The sequence below is a fragment of the Nyctereutes procyonoides genome, unplaced genomic scaffold (genome assembly GCF_905146905.1).
Source record: "Nyctereutes procyonoides isolate TBG_1078 unplaced genomic scaffold, NYPRO_anot_genome, whole genome shotgun sequence".
In the NCBI taxonomy this organism is placed as follows: domain Eukaryota; kingdom Metazoa; phylum Chordata; class Mammalia; order Carnivora; family Canidae; genus Nyctereutes; species Nyctereutes procyonoides.
In genome coordinates this window covers 7,188,357-7,204,595 of record NW_026575126.1, presented here as the reverse complement: position 1 = coordinate 7,204,595, position 16,239 = coordinate 7,188,357, and the positions used below count along the sequence as shown (strand labels likewise).

Here is a 16,239-nt window from a genome sequence, read left to right as displayed (position 1 = left end):
TGACTCAACCCGTGACCACTGCACAGATACTCCACTACTGCTGAGAAGGGAATTATTTAGTAAGCCAATAAAGGGGTCTCCAATGGTCCCATTTTGTAAGTGAAGACTCTGATTTTGGAACTCACATTTGCCCGAGATCCTGTGGCTTATAATTGATGAAGCTAGGAGTCAGACCAAGTCTCTGATACTAAAGAACTCTGAAACTTCCCATTGCCTGTTTTCCAACCAAATGGGTCCAGGAAATAGTTTCATGAATATTTTCACGAAGTTGTCAAAAATAAATAAGGATTCCTTCATTGGCTTCAGTGACCATCAGCTGGGTGGTTATGAGCCAACCTTTGCAGCCACCTCACCAAGACATCAATCCTGCCTCCTCCATTTATTAGCTACATGACTTTGAACAAGTTGCCCAACTTCTTTGGGACTCTGTGTAGATTACTATGAGGATTAAGTGAAGTAATATATGTAAAGCATTTAAAACCATGCATAGGGCAAAAAATCTCGAATAGCAGACATAATACTAAAGAACAACAAAGTTAGAGGAGTCACACTACTTGATTACAAAACTTACAACAAAGCTACAATAATTATAACAGCATGATATTGATGAAAGAATAGACATTAAATCAGTGGAACAGAACACAGAGTCCAGAAACAGATCCCCACAAATTGACTCAAGTGATTTTTGACAAAGAAACAAAAGCAATTCAATAGAGAAGGGATAGTCTTTTCGACAAATGGTGCTGGGACAACTGGACGTCCAAATGCAAAAAAAAGAAAAAAGAAAAAAAAAAAAGGAAGCAGCAGCAGCAGCTACACACAGACCTTACATTGCTCACAAAAATGAGCTCAAAATGGATCGTAGGCCTAAATGTAAATGCAAAACTATAAAACTTTTAGGAAAGAACAAAGGAGAACATCTAGGCTACCCTGGGTTTGAAGTTAAGTGTTTAGAGACAATCCCAAAAACGTGACCTAAGTTAGACTTTATTAAGATTAAAAATGTCAGCTGTGCAAAAGATATTGTTAAAAGAACAAAAAGATAAACCACAGAAGGTTGTAGATATTTGTATACACATATCTAACAAAGGACTTGTATCCAAAGAAATCATAGAACTTAACAACAAGGAAACCCAATTAAAAATGGATTAGGGAGGCACCTGAGTGACTCAGTGGTTGAGGGTCTGCCTTTGGCTCAGGGCGTGATCCCAGGGTTCTAGGATCAAGTTCCACATCAGGCTCCCCGCGGGGAGCCTGCTTTTCCCTCTGCCTGTGTCTCTGCCTCTCTCTCTGTGTCTCTCATGAATAAATAATACAAATATTTTAAATAAATAAATATAAATATAAATGGATGGGGGGGCACCTGGGTGGCTCAGTTGGTTGGGTATCTGCCTTCGGCTCAGGTCGTGATCTTGGGGTCTTGGGATTGAGTCCCAGGTCTGACTCCCTGCTCCAAGAGGAACCTGCTTCTCCCGCTCCCTCTGCCTACCACTCCTCTTGCTTGTGCGCTCTCTCTCTCTCTCTCTCTCTCTCTCTCTCTCTCTCGCTAATAAATAAATAATAAAACATAGGAAACGATCCTACGAAATAGTGAAGAAAAGTAAGTGCGACCCAAGTGACATTGGGAATGAAGAGCCGGTCCGTAAGCACGCTACTCTAGTTGATAAAGCTATTTCCATAGGGATGTGGATTAACAACTTAGTGGTATCCATGTGTAGTGGACGGAACAATTAAGTAAATGCATGGCGGACGCGGTGAAGTTCATTACTGTTGGAGGAGATTATGGATGAGCCAGGGGAGGAGGCCAGAAAGGCCTATATGGTCACTGATCAGAGGTGGAGATGTTAGTATGAACTCAGGCTTAACTTACTACAGATACAGATGGTTAGGTGTAAATACAGTTATAGGTTAGGGTACACACGCGCGCGCACACACACGCATGCATGCATTTCCCTCCTCTGACAGCTGAGAGGACCCATCAGCAACAGCACCCATGTAGCAACAAGCATACCGAGCCCAGATCTTCCTAATACTGTCCTCCGATAAAAGTAACCAGGATCCTTAAATAGACCGATTCTAGGAATGGGTCAGGAGGTGTACAACAGGAGCCTAGAATATTTCGTAGTGCCAGAAAATACGAAAGTGTTCAAAGACAACGAGAACAACACTCGCAAGGGTGGAGGCATGTCAAAGGGCACAAGGGCCAACAGAAAGAGTTCCCAGTGGCCAAGTTGCAAAAAAATTGGAGCAAACAAAATCACACAGTATTTTATTATAACCCAGAGTATAAAATAAATCTCCACGAATCCATACCGATATAGATAAAAAATTGAATGAATAAATACACAGGCCTGAAGAGATGAAATTCCCATGCAGAATTGCAAAAAAAAAAAAAAAAAAGGTTGTGTATAGAGACGCTGCCATCCAGGAGGTGAAGCACGTCTCCCCACTCCTTAAGTGTGACTTTCTCCCGAGAGCATATTAGGGATACGGGGGCAGGGGGGGTAACTTCCCCGGGAGGAAAGCTGCCGAACCCGCTTCAGCTCCCTGTGAAGTCAGCCCCACCGTGACAAGTCGCTACGCGCCCCGATAGGATGTGACACGCGCTGCACTTCACGCCTGTGGTCTTCCTCTCAAAAATCCATAACCGCCTTCTCATCAGGAGAAAACCTCGGGCAAATTCCAGCAGAGGGACATTCTCCAAAATACCTGACCAGGGCTTCTCAAAATCGCCGAGATCATCAAAAGCAAGGAAAGTCTGAGAAGGAGCCTCGGCCAAGGGGCCCCTAAGGAGACACGGCCGCCCGGGTCATGGGTGTGTCGCTGGGATGGACGCTGGAACAGAGAAGGGACCTCGATCGGAACTTAAAAACCTGGACAGAGCCTCGACTTTAGTTAACAGCAATGCATCGGTGTCCGTTCGGTAGTCGTGACAAACGTGCCACACGGGGGTCAGAGGTCAGTAAGGCGGACACAGAGGACGGGGAAGGCTCGCTGAGTCCTTTCTGTATTTCCTGCACAAATGTAGGTGCGCGGACCCAGCCTGCCTACTAGCCACCCAGCCACAACCCCCCTCGAACCCTGCACCCCAACCAGGAATAGCACTGCCAGCAGCAATCCGGATTAACCCTGGTGGCCCTCTGGGGAGAAGAGGCCCCTCCATTCCCAAGATTAAAGGGGAGGTTGCCTCATCCTCCCCCCAAAGCTGACCAATGCATTCATTTGTGAAGATTTCAGGAAAGAGATGCTTGGTCATGCGGAGGAACTTGTCGAGGACCTGAGCCCGCCCAGCAGGGGCCCGATGATGACCCAGAAGCCCCAGGAGTCACAAGGGTGGCTTTGTCCCAGGGTGGCCTACCCTGGCGCTCCCCGACCCCTACTACTTGATGGAGCGTCTCCTGGCGGCCCGGCCCGGCCCCCAGGCCCCCACCCCTGGACCCACGGGCTCAACCAGGCCCTGGCACCCCCCAACCTGCGGCCACCTGCCGCGGCCACCCTGCACCCTCTACACCCGCAGAGGGAAGCGCAGGCTGCAGGGAGGTGCAAAGGTACAAATAAGACCAAATCTTTCAAAAGCCCCCGGGTTACCGGGTTACCGTCCTGCGGTTCATTAGTGAGACACGAATAAGCAGGGACTGTGCTTCAGGTGCAACAAGAGCTTGCAGACACCTGGCTGGGGTGGGGGAGTGTGGTTCCCCAACACACCTCAGGAGCCCAGCTGAGGCCCCCAGGAGCCCCCAGGAGCCCCCAAGAGCCACCCAGGAGCCACCCAGGAGCCCCCAGAAGCACCCAGGAGCCCCCCAGGAGCTCCTAGAAGCACCCAGGAGCCCCCCAGGACTACCCAGGAGCCCCCAGGAGCACCCCGGAGCCCTCCAAGAGCCCCCAGGAGCACCCAGAAGCCCTCTGGGAGCACCCAGGAGCCCCCCAGGAGCCACAAAGGAGCTTCCAGAAGCACCCAGGAGCCATCCAGGAGCCCCCAGAAGCACCCAGGAGCCACCCAGGAGCCACCTAGGAACCCTCCAGGAGCCCTCCAGGAGCACCCAGGAGCCCCTCCAGGAGCCACCCAGGAGCCCCCAGCAGCACCCAGGAGCACCCATGAGCTCTCCAGGAGCACCCAGGAACACTGAGGAGCCATCCAGGAACTCCCAGGAGCCATCCAGGAGCACCCAAGAGCACCCAGGAGCCCTCCAGGAGCCCCCCAGGAGCCTCCAGGAACTCCCAGGAACTCCCAGGAGCACCCAGGAGCCCTCCAGGAGCACCCAGGAGCCCCCCCAGGAACTCCCAGGAGCCCCCCAGGAGCCCGCAGGAGCCCCCGAAAAGCTGCCGCGGACAGGGTCCCTCCCGCAGGCACGGAGGCCGGAGTTCCCGGCGCTGCGGCTTTGAGAGCGGCGACAGTGCCCTCTGGTGGGCGGCGCGGGGCCCTGCACGCAGGTGCAGCCTGCGCCCAACGCGGGTGCAGTGTCCCGGGCGGGCGGGTCGACCTCAGGGCGCCCTGGAGCCTGGTCCGCCCACACAGCACGGGTCCCAGGGGCACGGACAGATCCCGGTTCAGGCCGCTGCGCCCGGGGCGGCGCCGCTCCTCTTCCGATGGGGGGGTGGGGGGCTGGGGGGTGGGATGGGGGGGTGGGGGGGTCTCTGCCCCGGGCCCACAGCCCGTTCTCCACCCCGAGAGGGAGCCGGCATCTCCCCGCCGCCGCTGGACATCAGGCCAGCTCAGGAAGCCAGCAGTAAAGGTCCTAAAGAACATTCCCAACTGGACAGAAGGGGGTGGGGAGAAAACAAAAGAAAAAGCCCATTTCCAAAGGGCCCACCTTTGGATAAACACCAAAAAGGCGACTTCCTGAAGGCCACAGAGCATTCCCCCAGACACAGGCAAGTGAGCAGCAGCGGGGCACCACCCGCCACCCGCTCCCTCCAGGTCCCCTCAGGAGAAGGCGGAATAAAGTCACCCAAAGCAAAGCTGTGCTCATTGCTTTAGACGAGATAAAATACAGCTTTTATTTAAAAGTTAGCAACACAGAACAAACTATCCCGACAATTAAAAAACTTAAAAAAAAAAAAAAAAGAAGTCTGAGTGGAAAAGGCAGGAATGGACCGCCCTCCCCGCACCCCTTCCATGTTCTCTTGAAAAGAAGAATGAGGAATGGGCCTGACTGAAGTCCCCTCCCCCGAACAGCGTGTTGGCTGGAGGGGGTCACTTGGTCTCACCTGCACGCAGGGGGGCGGGCGAGGAGGCCCGGGGGTGGGAGCAATTCCAGGGCCTGGTGTGGCTCCCAGGGGCTGGCAGGGGCTCTCCTGGCCAGGCCCTATGCCTCTGGAGCCCCGGGAAGCAGGGCTGGGGTGCCTGGCTTGGGGCAGTTGTTCTGGCAGCAAGAGGGGAAGGACAGAAGGAGACACTAGGGGTGTCCTTCGCGGACAGGCAAAGTCGTGCCATGCGAATAGCCGATACCCGCAAGAAAACACACCCACGACTGTGTTCAAAGGGATGCAAGTTCCAGCGGCCGAGCCGAACCACCGGCCACCTCTGGGGTGGCACAGTGGGCAAGAGTGACGCATCCATTCCCCAGGAAGATCTAAGGAAAGAGATGCCGGGGACCACGGCGAAGGAGAGATTTAAACAGGTTTGCCCCATTTCTGGGAACCAGGTGCACCCCCTTAAAAACCGTGCACACCGAACACCCAGCAATTCTCAGGAAAGACTTGCGCAGGCTCTGCCCACGTGAAGACCTGGTTCCCCAGCTTAGGCGGGTTCGCAGCATAAGACCGAAACCTCTGGCTCCGCAGAAACAAGAAACCGGACACAGAATTCAAGTGCCCGAGTGTGTCCAGGAGTCGGGGACGCGGACGAAAGCTCTGGATCTCCCCCCTCGCTCCTCCAGGGCCCCTGCGCAGAGCTGCGGACCCCGTGGCAGGCCTCGCCGGCCTGGGGAGCTGGAGTCACTCGGGGACTGTTCCCCATGCAAACGTCGCCGGCCTGCTGGGGTCCTTGGCTTCTGCCGGAGGCCGGGGCCAGCGGCCCCCCTAGCGCGGTGCTGCGTGGCCAAGCCTGGCCCTTTCCTCCCGAGGAGCGGGGCCCCCAAACACACGATGTGCAGCCGTCCCGGGCCTCCCCGCTCCCGGCGGGGCGAGCTCACGAGCTGCCTTTCGGCGAGAGCATTTGCACCTCGTCTGGAATAACCTGGACGGTAATGAGCCGCCGTCGGTAAAGCGGCGGCCGCAGGGCTCTTCTCGAAGGGATCGGCCGTGCCCTTGGAAAAGCAAAGAGCTAGAAAGACCGAGTAAACACTGGAGACATGACAATGACAAAAAGACATGAATAATAAATGCCTCCAAAAATATGATCTTCCTGGGAGACTTTATTTACACACTCAGCCGTTTTTCGCTCTTTCTCTGGCTCTCAAAGGGGATTTCATCCCTCTGACAATCTTTCACTCGGGAAAAGACTAACAAAGCCACGCCGGGGTGGGAAATATTGTAATATTGTTCCATTAATCAGGGCCAGCGTGCCTCGTAAATCATCACAAATTTAAATTTCTGCCTTGAGTAGCCAAGTGGAAGGAGCACTGACGTGGGAGCGAGAAACCGGATCCTTGTGACCCTACAGCTCAAAACCGGGCCCCCTCGGAAGACCGGCCCTTGCTGAGTCTTGAATTCACTCTGTTTGAGCAAACAAACCCCTGGGATCCCGTAGAAGGGGCCCAGGGGGGCTAAGGGGCTCCATCACAGCCAGCCTGCGGCCAGCACCGGCGTACCTGGGGTCACTGGGAAGTGCTGGTGCGACACTACAGCCCAGACTTTCCCCGGGGGACCACGCTCCAGTGGCCACAAGGCTTGCTGTGGCCTTCCTCGCCGTCCCCAACCCGGCTGTCAACAGTGTTTCTGGGGGGGGGGGGGGTCATCGCCCAGGAAGGCTTCTGCGTGAACTCAGACTAGGACAGGGGGTCCTACGCCTTCCTCTCGGGGGCTCAGTCTTCTCAAATGGCCTGTCTTTATGCGGTTGATGCTTCCTTGGGATGTAGGGAACAGGCAACGCTCTCCAACAGGGCTGACTGGAGCGGAAGCTTCTGGAAGTCACACTCAGTGTCCCTGCCTCCCCGCCGCGGTCCCAGGGCAGCTCCTGCGGGGTCCCAGGATCACCAGCAAAGGCAGAGGCAGTGATCCAAACGCATCTCCCCTCCCTGCAGCAGAGCTTAGGGCCACGATCCCAGGTCCTGGGGGACGGGGTTTCCCCAGGAAGGGGCCCCCATGCCAGTGGTGTCAGGTTGGCACGCATCTGAGTGGGAGGGGGTGGGCCTGAGGATTCAAGGGTCCTAGTGGTTGAAATACCAGGCCTCCAGCCCAGCGTGTGACAGAGGTGCCCAAAGGCCCAGCTCCCTGAGACCTGGACAACCTGCCGCTTGCAGAGACAGGCCAAGACCTGCCCAGGCAGCACCGCTGCACACGCAGGCCACCCGCAGAGCATCTCCGGACGGACCCCTGTGCCCAGTCTCAGACGCCGTCACGGTCACCATCCAGACCGAGGGGAAGCGGGAACCAAGCGGTGAGCACCCAGGGGTGGCGGACCTGGCGGGGTTTCACTGTGCCCAGCTCCGCACAGGCCAGGCTCCCAGGGACCCCGCTGGGGCCTGCCCAGCAGCACTGCTTCCCTTGGCAGGGTCCCAGAAACGCGCACGACTCCTCGGGGACTCTGAGGTCACAAGGACAGGAAGGACAGAGAATAGGCCAACAGTCAAGGAAATACCAGGACGGGAGACGCCAATGATCCAGAAGGAAAAAGGCAACTCCGGGGAGCAGTCTGCCCAGACGGCGACAAGAGGCAACCGCACACTCACCAAAGGGAGAGCCGACCCGATGCACCACTCTTGGCTTTCCCGGACGCCTTTAAGGAAGAGAGTGAGCAGGAAAACGAGAGGAAAGGCAACAGGAAAGCTGACGTCAACCTCAAAGAATTGTGCCCTTCACCCCAAAGCACGGTGTAAAAACCAGCCCGCCAGGGTGGAGATGGGTGCAGATGCCTTCGCAGGTAACAGAAAAGCGGGGCGATGGCACACTGAGGAGGGCACTCGAAGGGATGAGCCCTGGGTGTTATGCTCTATGTTGGCAAATTGAATTTAAATTTTAAAAAATGTACAAAAAAAAGAAATCACATTTCATTTAAAAAAAAAAAAAAAAAAAGAGTCTCTGGGCAGCCCGGGTGGCTCAGTGGTTTGGCGCCGCCTTCGGCCCAGGGCTTGATCCTGGAGACCTGGGGTCAGGCTCCCTGTGTGGAGCCTGCTTCTCCCTCTGCCTGTTTCTCTCTCTCTCTCTCTCTCTCTCTCTCTCTCTCTCTCTGTCTCTCATGAATAAATAAATTTTTAAAAAATCTTTAAAAAAATTAAAATTAAAAAAAAGAGTCTCTTAAAAATGGGGACTGAGGGATCCCTGGGTGGCGCAGCGGTTTGGTGCCTGCCTTTGGCCCAGGGCGCGATCCTGGAGACCCGGGATTGAATCCCACGTCGGGCTCCCGGTGCGTGGAGCCTGCTTCTCCCTCTGCCTGTCTCTCTGCCCCTCTCTCTCTATCATAAATAAATAAAAATTTATAAAAAAAAAAATGGGGACTGAAAATGTGACCTTCGGCCCTAGAGGGTCTTAGAGGTCATCCAGCCCAGTTTCCTCACCCCGCAGCGGAGGAAGGGCGATCCAGAAATGCCACGCTGAAGAAGCCCCCCATTCTCAACAGAGCTCTTTCCAGCACCGCTGCTGCAGAGAGAGAGAGAACAAATCCACCTCACCCTTATGCCCGAGGGAGGGCCGCTGTGTTCAAGAATGACTCCCTATGGGGCACCCAGGTGGCTCAGCCGGTTGAGCCCCTGCCTTCTGCTCAGGTCACGATCCCAGGGTTCTGAGATCGAGCCTCGCCCCGGGCTCCCTGCGCAGCTGGGGAGCCTGCTTCTCCCTCCCTCCCTCTGCCTGCAGCTCCCCCTGCTTGTGCTCCCCACTCCCTCTAAAACAAATAAATAAAATCTTAAAAAAAAAAAAAAGAATGTCACCATATCATCCCAAACGCCTCCTAAAAGTCCTCCTTTGCTTACAGATCTACGTATCAGCTATTGGGAAATGCCAGACCCCCAGGGAACGTGCTCCTGCCCACAGCGCGACAGTCCCCTTCAGGGTGAGCCTTTTCTTTCCAATGTCTGGACTCGGCCGACTGAGATCAACGACGAAGCCCGGGCTCCTCGCCTTACTTAGCCGGATGCCTCGAGAAGGCGAAATCCCGCACGTCTGTCTTGGAAACCAAAATGATCTGCCTACCACGTGTCAGGCACTCAAGGATGACAACAGATTCCGGCCCCCGGACCCCACATACCAGAGACGCAGAGGGCAGATCTCGGCCGCTTGGCGACCGGTCACCAGGTGGCCGCACACTGGGCTCCAGGCGTTACGTGCATTATCTGATCGGGCTCTTGGCCACAGCACGCGGAGGCAGGCATGGTTATCCCCACGTCACAGATGAAGAAACTGAGGCTCCGAGAGGAAAGGGTCGACTGTGGCTCCGCAGCTAGGAAACGGGGGACCCTGGGGAGAAAGGTCAGCCTGGTTTCAAGCCTTTGTTACCCTACCTCCCACAGGAATGCTTTTTTTTTTTAGCCATTTAGGTGATCGCCACCTTGGAACAGGACAAACGTAAGTTGGGGATATAAGAGAAAATAGAAAAGGGCTGAATCAGAAAGGGCTCGGGGGATTCGGGAGGCTTTAGGACGGAGAGGACAGGTTGGCTTGGCTGCCAGGGGACAGGAGACAGGCTGTGGACGAGAAGGAATGACAGCTTCCTGGCTCCCTGTGGCTCGGGAGAAAGCCAGCCTCGGCGGCCTTGGCGGCCTTCACACTCGCGTGGGGCCCAGGCCCGCCCCAAAAAGACGTGCTTTGCAAAAAAAGAGCATTGCTGTTTCCCAGCATCTGTGTATACGCGCCTGGATTCTCTCGGACGGGAGGGAGGGGAAGCCAGTAACTAACAGAAACAAATAAAAAATATGGGGGGGGGGAATATATAGTGGGGGAAAATGTAAACACATTCGCCTAAAAGCTGAAACCTATTGCCCAACAGTGCGGGGGGGGGGGGATGCACAAATGAGCCCAGAAGGAGAGGAGCCCCGGGGCCCGTCACAGCCCCCCGCATTCCTGGACCACCCTGCCCTCCTCCCCTTGAGGAGCAAGTGAAATTTCTGCCCCCCCCCGCCCCCGAGCTTTGTCACACACCAAAGAAATGCCTTTCGGGAGAAGGGCAGCGTCGGGAAAGGACCGTCCCCGTTCACAGCCTCCTGGGGCCACAGGCTGCCCCCTGCCCGCGAGGTTGGCGGTGCCCCGCGAAGGGGCGCGGACACCGAGGCCCCAGGCCCCGTGGCAGCTGAACAGCGGCCGGGAAAGGCCCTGGGAGGCCCGGCGAGATGGCAAGGCAGCGGGCGAGGGACGCTCGCCAGGGAAGAGCGGGCCATTGACCGTGGCCACAGGTGCGAGGGGCCCCTGGGGGTTCTCAGGCACTCACTTCAACGCGCTTGGGGACCCCGAGGCGCTGGGCACTGCTGCCCGGGCTGGGGATCCAGCACCCTGGGCCGTGCAGGCCCCCCACCCACCCGCCACCCAGGTCCTCCCGGGCCCCGTGAGGACAGAGAAGTAGGTGTAAGGGCCACAGAGACACGCCAGGCCCCGAAGACGATGTAGGACACTGGGTCGGTTGGGGCAGGAACATGGGGGGGCCTCAGGGAAGAGGGGAGGCATCCCACCTTCATTTGACACCGAAGAGCAAGGGAGCTTTCAGGAGAAAATGCTGGTGGTAGCAGTTAGGCCGGGGTGGATTTAGAGGCCCCTGCGTGGCTCAGTGGCTGAGCATCTGCTTTCAGCTCAGGGCGTGATCCCAGGGTCCTGGGATCGAGTCCTGCGTCAGGCTCCCTGCAGGGAGCCTGCTTCTCCCTCTACATCTCTGCCTCTCTCTCTCTCTCTCTCTGTGTCTCTCATGAATAAATAAAATCTTCAAAAAAAAAAAATCCAGGATGAATTTGAAGATACTAAACATGCAGCTGCACATGGGACCATGAGACACGGCATCGGATATAGAGAGAAGCACGGAGCGGAGACACCAAGAGAGGCTGGAAAGTGCATTTCACTGCACCCCAGTCTCGCTCGATGCTCCCCAAGAGGGTCCTACCAGGAGAGACTTTCGGGAATGCGGCCACAAACAGCCCAATCCCACCTGGCAGGGTATCAACGGCCCTGGGCCGTCCTGGGGTGACACCAACAAACAGGACCGCGTTTAATTCTGTCTAGATGGGCGTTTTGCAGTCTGTTCCTGATCAATTAACGTTTCGGGGGGGGGGGGGGGGCAGGATACCTATTAAAACCTGGCAGGATAAACTCTGCGAAATGCTGACCAAGAGGGAACATAATAAGACCCTGTAAATCGGAAGCAAGAGGATGGATTTCCAAAAAAGAGAGTAACAGCTGGATGACAGGCCGGGGCAACCACCTGCCTGGGAGCGGAGGGGTGTGCGGGGAAGGCGGGCGCAGAGGAGGAGGCCTGAAAGTCCAGGCTGCCACGATGCCACTAACAGGATCCTCACGAATGCCTCACTCAAAAGTCGAGCCACCTCCTGGGAAGGAGCAATGAATGCTAACTCCCTCCTTCTGAAAGCCTCCCATCTGACGGCAATAAAAACAAGGAATTAAGAAAGGGATAATCTTACTTTTTACAAAAAAAGAGAGAAGTTCCGGCCTCAGACAGGCAGCATTCTGGACCAGCCCGGCAATCAATCCTGAGGGGGGTGGGAAAGGATGGTGAATTCTGAAGACAGCAAGAAAAGGAGAAAGGGTTGTTTTGAATTAAGCCTCATTTAATCAGGCCGGGGAGGTAAAGAACATCTTAGATCATTAATCCTGAAAAGCACATCTTGTCCACTCACGCAGACAGGTATGATGCCAGCATCTCTTTTCCTTGGCTGTTCAGCAGTCTGTCTGTATTTACTAAATTGCCTTCCACCTTTTAGATGGCCACAAGTTTTTAAAAAGCAAAGGCCTAGGAAGCTATTTATGTGTATTGCCCAGGTTGGCTTAGAGGGCCAACCCGTACAGGCCAGACCATCGACGTCACCTCCTACTCAGAGACCTAATTCGTAAATTAATCTCTCGTAAGTCCACATTGGAAAAAACATACGCACACACAAAAACTTCCCCCCAACATAAATTTATTTTCTGATTCCAGTATTCAGGAAAATGCACTGAGACTTACACATGTGAAAGTTTTACAGCCCCTATTAAACTGTCACAGGGAATTTATATTTACCTCATTTTTCAACATATATAGAATTCACTTGCTAGCTCACAAACGGCATCCATTTTGTGACGTCATGGCAACTGCATTCATGCAGATAGAGCCGTTTAAGCAGCCATGTGGTCCCCAATTAGAGTTTCAAGTCACTAATGATCACCATCATTTTAAAAGAACAACACACCTGAATAGTATTTTGGCCCAGAGGTATTCGGTAGATCGGTGCTTTTCCAATAATCATGTAAGGGACTTGTCAAGCTGCAGATTCTGATTGGGAAGATCTGGGGTGAGGCCTGGGATCCCACATTTCTAACAAGCTCCCTGGCGATGCCCATGTTGCTGGTACATACCCCACTCCTTTGAGGAGCAAAGCAAGAAACCATCTTCCAGGACCGAAACCTAAGGGAAGGCAATGTGGTTTGATGAGTAAAGCTGGGTAAAAGTGACTGAGTCGTTTTCTCAGTTTGCCTGGTGATTCCTGCCGGACCTTCTGGATAAGCACGGTCACCTCTCATGTCTGGGAAGATGTGGAAAGCTCACGTTCTTAAATCCTACATGCAAAATGAAAAAGTGCAAATACAAAGGGAAGACAGGACATTGTCATACTAGTATAGCTTTGGTGCCAGCTGTTAAAAATAATAAAGAGGGAGGTCCTTAGGCAGTTGTAAGCTGAGGTATAAAATTTGGATTTTTATGAAAACCCAGCAGATTCTCAGGAGCACACAAGTTCTAGACAGGTTACTGCAAGATACGTATCCTTCTCATTTTGCAAGAGAGAAATTAGAAACTCGGAAGATGTCCAAGTCCACCCAACTCCTGACGGAGCTAAGACTCCAACCTAGGAGGTCTCTGGCACCGAGTCAGGAGCTCTTTCTTCTAAATTACACGGCTCGCCAGGAAGATCACCAACCAGCAGGTTTGAGAGAATCATCCATGCCAAAATTTCCAGAAATACGGGTATTAGGAACTACAGGGGAGTTGGGTTAACAAAAGTGGGGATGGGGAGGGAGAGAGGAGGATGGTTACTTTATTAAAAGAATTGGTGAGCATTAGGAGCCAGCAGGGGCTCACAGTCCAGAGGGAGTGACGGCTCCACGGGGGGAGGGGGATCGGTCCCCGTTTCCCTCACTGCAGACGGCAAGCTCCCAGGGCACTGCCCCGTCCACAACAGGTGCCTAATAAAACACACTGTGCGACTGAACAAATGGATGAACAAAAAGGCCCATACACTCCAACATCGATGGAGCTGCTGAGTTCTTACCAGAGGACAAGTGCGATGGATATAAAAATAATGATTAACACACAGTCCCTGGCTGCAAACATTAACATCTATTCTCCTCATAGTTTGTTTGGAAAGAAAGTTGTGGTCTCTTGCTTACATGACATCTGAAGTTCTGATTGCTCCCTTCCTCCTCCCATTTCCTTGGCCTCTGGACAGACGTAGTGGCTTTTTCTCCTTCCTTAGGGGAAAGGAGCATGCTGACCCACCCTCCCCTTCTGGGCCCAGGAGCCTGCTCTGACCTGCGCCCCTTATTTCTCAGCGAGGTGTCAAAGGAAGTGGCAAAACGTGGGCTCTCGAGTTTTAAAAACCTGGTTCATTGGGACACCTGGGTGGCTCAGTGGTTGAGCGTCTGCCTTTGGCTCAGGGCGTGATCCTGGGGTCCTGGGATCCAGTCCTGCATCAGGCTCCCTGCAAGGAGCCTGCATCTCCCTCTGCCTGTGTCTCTGCCTCTCTCTCTCTCTCTCTCATGAATGAATAAATAAAATCTTAAAAAGAAAGAAAAGGAAAGAAAAGTAAAACCTGGTTCATCTACTGAGCACTTCCCCGTGGTGGCCGCTGCTCTGACACATTACTAGCATCCATCATTTGGTTCCCACAGCAACTGCGTGAAGTGGCATTACACAATTTTGCAGACGAGGGGACTGAGGCCAGAAAGGCTAGTAGTGCCTTGCCCAAGGTCAGCCAGCAAGGAAGTGGCCAAGCGGATTAAAACCTGAGCAGTCTGACTCTAGAGCCGGCTCTGCCAACCAGCACTCCAACTGCCTCTCTAGGTGAAGACCTCAGGGACCCCACAGTCCTCAGTCCACATCAGAGTCACAGACTTCATCCCAGGCACATGTTTGGCGCCTTAAACTGTGAGGCAATAACCCACCTGCTTCAGTAGCTAAGAAGATAGCCTCTATTCCTTTTCAAACAAAAGCTTGATACCGCCGTTAGATAATTGTCCTCCCGAGTTCTTACCTCAACATGAGAGTGCCAAAATGTAATTTATTGAATTGATAAGGAAAATGTTTAGGATCCCGCAACATAAAGAGGCAAGAAAAAAAAAAAAAGGAACACAGTGTCTGATATTGTATTCCAATGGAGCTGCTCCATTTATTTATTTTTCATGTGTTTTAAGTCTTCTTCTTGGATAGAACCTTTCCTTGGACAAAAAATGGGTGCTCTGAGTCTATTATACTGCCATATACTGCCAAGGGTCTGAACCCTCCCATTTCAAATACACACACACACACACACACACACACACACACACAGGACTTGGCAAGAAGTCCATATTGGGTCCTGGGCAAGCACCTTTGTGATCACCTAACAAGACTTTGACAAATGAGTTTGCTAATGGGACCTTCGAGCAACTGGAGAGGAATTGCGTGTTCTACAAGCACTGTAAAAAATCCGCTCCTTTTTAAGGACAGAAGACAAGTTAGTGGTAAAGAGATTACTTTTTAAATACATCTAAAGTTAGTTTTAAACCCCTTTCTGCCAAGATCCATTTCATTAAGTGCAAAAATAGGTCCCTTCTCGCCACCCAGAAAGCCTACCATAAGGGTAAACAGGATAAGTTGAATTTCCCTAAAAATTTGTCTTAAAAAAATTTTCACCATACACTAGCTTAGGCATCTCGTTTCCTTGTGATCAGAGCGTAATCCCCCTTTCTCCCGTTCTCTGCTCTGGCTGCAGGCCAACATCTTCAAACCGAACAAAGCCGAAGAAAGAAGAAAGAAGAGACTTGGTGCACCCAGGTCTAATCCTCCACGTGAATTGACCCTACGTAGCTCACAGTGACGTGGGCCTGAAGCCGATGTGAGATGCAGAAGAAAGCGTCAGGTGTTCAAGACGGTGAAGTGTGCCCTGGACCGGCTGGTTCGGCCCACTGCACTCGCTGGGCAGCCAAAGCTGGCTGCACCGACCCCCCCACCCCGGCTGCAAATGTCCCAAACATGCTCCTTCCCTGTCTTCACAAAGACTACAAGTTCTCTCTCTCTCTCTCTTTTCTTTTTTTTTACAACACACATTTTCTTTATTCATAAATGAATCGGACTCTAACAGAGTCTATCTTGGCTTCCTTCCCTTCCGTCTCTCCTTTCTCTCAATACCTTCCTTGAGCTTCCTGGGATCACCCCAAATACACTTCTGTTCACATTCCTGGGTGGAAGTCGACAGTCTCCTTTCTCTTCACATCCCAGAGCTCCTTCTCTTGTTCCAAAGAGATGACCAGATCTGGCTTCCATACAACAAGACCCAAGAAGAGGAGGTGTCCGTCGTCCTCTAACATCACATCCCTGTAGAGTTCCCGCTGAGTGTGGTTCAGGCACCCCCACTCCTCCTGAGAGAATCTATGGCCACATCCCTGAATGTCAGCAGCCCCTGAGAACTGGCCATTTCTTCTTCTTTCACTTTGTCCTCTAGATTTCTTTCTCAGAAGAGATTCATGGAGAAATCCCAAGTTCTCTGATAAACGGTATTTGAGGTCCTTCACAGTTTTTATTCCCACTCTACTTATCTCCTGGTGGCAGAGACGGCTAACTGGCTCCCATTGCTCCCCTCAACAGATCCTGCACGCCACCCAGTTAGAGGTGACAGCATGGTCCCTCCTCACAGCTGTGGGAGGTCATCTGTGAACCCTGGGGGGGTAGGGGCAGGTGGCTGGAGCACCACA

General features: G+C 53.2%; 1 protein-coding gene across 6 annotated transcripts in view; it reads right to left on the bottom strand.

Moving 5' to 3' along the window:
* The window catches only part of ST6GALNAC3 (ST6 N-acetylgalactosaminide alpha-2,6-sialyltransferase 3), a 509,644-nt gene that overhangs the window by 429,434 nt on the left and 63,971 nt on the right, over window positions 1–16,239 (bottom strand). For 2 of the 6 annotated variants that reach the window (XM_055341433.1, XM_055341434.1), the window contains exon 2: window positions 9,347–9,555. The exons of the other annotated variants lie outside the window; for them this stretch is intronic. The gene's annotated coding sequence lies outside the window, so the exon portion shown is untranslated. The remainder of the gene's footprint in view (window positions 1–9,346; window positions 9,556–16,239) is intronic. 6 annotated transcript variants of the gene reach the window in all.